Below are 2,760 nucleotides of genomic sequence, written 5' to 3'. Positions count from 1 at the left end.
TCTGAGGGGACAAGGCAACGACCAGCCGGTGGGGGCGGCCTGGAGAGCCATAGTGCCGACGACAGGACCACCAATGGCTCACGCTTCCTCTCCTACCCGCCTGCTCCACCATGGCAGGGGACAGCAGTCCCTGTGACGGCACGTTGTCCCTATCCTTCCCACCTGGATTGGCATCCCAGGCTCCTCTCACAATGGCTCTTCTACCCATGACTTGGCCACAACCTTCCACTTGAAAAACGTGGCTGTGGACACCAACGGCAGCAAATGCACTGTGAACCACTCTCTACTTTCCTTTTGGGAGCCAAGTGCTGGACCTCAGTTACGATGAGGAGACGGTATGGATTTCTCAATCATTTTGTTCAGATTTCCAAGGAATGCATTTGTGGGACTCATCATCCATCCAAGCACATGCTCAAACGCGGGACATGCAAAGTTGCAGATTCCACCATAGGAAGGCCAGTGAGCTGAATCATATCAGCATATGGAAGTGGCCAGAGCCGAGCCATGGGGCAGGAAATGCAGCAAGTACTCAGGGAATCGAAGCTCGTGTTCCCCGAGAAAAAGCCAGAAGGTGAGGGTGTAGCCCCGGTGCACCAGTTCTCGTGGCCAAAACTCTAGGTTTTTGCAAAGAGGTGTTGCTTACCGCCACAAAGTTTCAACCAGGATCCGCATGGAATGTACGCCAACACCCCTCCGAGACTCCTTCGCCTGGCCTGGCCTTGCCGCACCGTCCTCACTTCACTGGTATCACGGATTATACGGATGGCCCCAGGCTGCTCTGCTGCCGGCATTCCGTCCCTGGCATTCCACCTGGCTCGGGGTGAGAGAACACACACATACTTGAGGAGGGTGCACAGGCGCACCAAGGGAACAGTCAATACCACCCAACGATGTGTGCTCTATCTCCACAAAACGTTGCATTTGGGGAGCGTCTAGCCTGTGTGTCCACAGCCAAATGTGAAAGCAACGTGGCGCAGATGCCTTCAGAGCGAGCGGCCATCTGGACAAAGAGCACCGCCGTCCGCAACCCCCTGGTCTCGAGCCCTGCAATTCCTATCCTCAGCACTCTCCCCTCCATCACAGCAAAAGGATGTCTTCCTGAACCCCTGACACACCCTCAGGACAACTGTGCCCCCTCAGCCTAAGAGCCACTGCCTTCTAGGGAAACACACCCGCCCTTGGCACATATATTTCCACACAATGGATGTGCCTTCAAGGCGAAGATATCTACCACAAGGGAAGGACCCTTGGCCGAATTTGACCGCCACCATCAAAAGCGACTCGTAGGGACCCGTGACAAAAGACACCTGAGGCACACCTGGACTGATCAAGGGAGACTCACCATCAGGCATAGTTCCTGGCCTGCTGCCTAGACAGACGAGCTACCCTTGGCCCACACACAAAGATAATGGCATGGGAAGCATTCTAATGCCCAACGTGGTGGGGAAAATCCTTGGAGCCTAATGGCAAGGGAGCCATTCCGATGCCCAAGGTGGGGGGGCAACCTGTTGCAACAATTGGGTCACTTACTGTGTTTCCTGGCACTTTCGCACTCTGGGCCCATCAGTGACGTGACCTCAGAGAAACCGTGAGGTCCACTTCTTCTAGAAGCAACGTTTTACCCACAGCCGTGCAACGAGAGAACCCAGCAAACAGCCGAGACACTTGAACTGGTATGACTACTCTGGCCTCTGGCGAGGCACGCAGGATAGCACAGTCTTGACACAGCAGAGGGTCATAGCAAAAATGACCCCCTCTCCACACATCCTCTCCTGCCCTTAAACCTGTAGCCTTTCCTTGGCAGCCGACTCGCTTCTTTCCACATGATTGCACCCAATGACCTACGGGAAGTGCTGCAATCCTCAGGGAACGCTGTGTGGGCTGGGTGGACTAACGATGCTGGGCTGTCCTGTGGAACAGCTGCACATCTTCAACACAGGGGGAACGTGGCCAGACAGGGAGAAAACCGCCCACGGCCTCCATAGGGGCCCACATGAGAAGACAGCGTACTGTGCCACGAAGGCAACCATTCGCTGGCAGAGGGACCCAGAATGAAGCCAATCGACCATGCAGACAACAAAGGCGGGACAGTCTACAAATGTGCTCCCGTGTTCCCTCCCTACACGTGCCAACAAACGCTCCTAATGGAATCCCACATGTGTTCTGGGAACCCTTCGGCCACCGTCTACCTATCCCCCCAACAGTAAACCTGTGGGCTTAGCCAGCCATCTCACGTGTCTTTTTCACTCGTCTTGCCATTCTCTCTCCACCGGGAACCCAACGTGTCAAGGCAAGATGGCAGAGCCAAACCTCACCAAATAAGATTGGCGGAACTAAGCTTGACTAAGGCATTTTCCAGCCCCTTCACACAGCACACACAAGCAGGACACAACCCGAAGAGGAGCCATCCCGCGGACAGTGGCCCGTTTGATTTCTCCCCTCATCAGGAGAACCCTAACCCGAATCTGGTCACCCGAGGAGAACAGGACAAAGAAGCCTGCCCTAGGCCAGGAATCCTGCTCTGACCCTGAGCATACAGACTTCTGTTTCTCTGAGGGCACAAGGCAACGACCAGCCGGTGGGGGCGGCATGGAGAACTCTAGTGCCGGCGACAGGACCACCAATGGCTCATGCTTCCTCTCCTACCCTCCTGCTCCACCATGGCAAGGGACAGCAGTCCCTGTGACGGCACATTGTCCCTATCCTTCCCACCTGGATTGGCATCCCAGGCTCCTCTCACAATGGCTCTTCTACCCATGA

At 55.5% G+C, this 2,760-nt stretch overlaps 1 non-coding gene across 1 annotated transcript; it reads right to left on the bottom strand.

Moving 5' to 3' along the window:
- Nucleotides 1–310: 310 nt before the first annotated feature.
- On the bottom strand, nt 311–402 carry LOC112063125 (small nucleolar RNA SNORD116). The gene has a single exon (XR_002890920.1). It is a non-coding gene; the product is annotated as a small nucleolar RNA SNORD116 (small nucleolar RNA).
- Nucleotides 403–2,760: the final 2,358 nt, after the last annotated feature.

This window comes from Physeter macrocephalus, unplaced genomic scaffold (genome assembly GCF_002837175.3).
Source record: "Physeter macrocephalus isolate SW-GA unplaced genomic scaffold, ASM283717v5 random_3753, whole genome shotgun sequence".
Taxonomy (NCBI): domain Eukaryota; kingdom Metazoa; phylum Chordata; class Mammalia; order Artiodactyla; family Physeteridae; genus Physeter; species Physeter macrocephalus.
The sequence above is the reverse complement of the archived record's forward strand: the minus strand, read 5'-3'. Positions and strand labels throughout refer to the sequence as shown.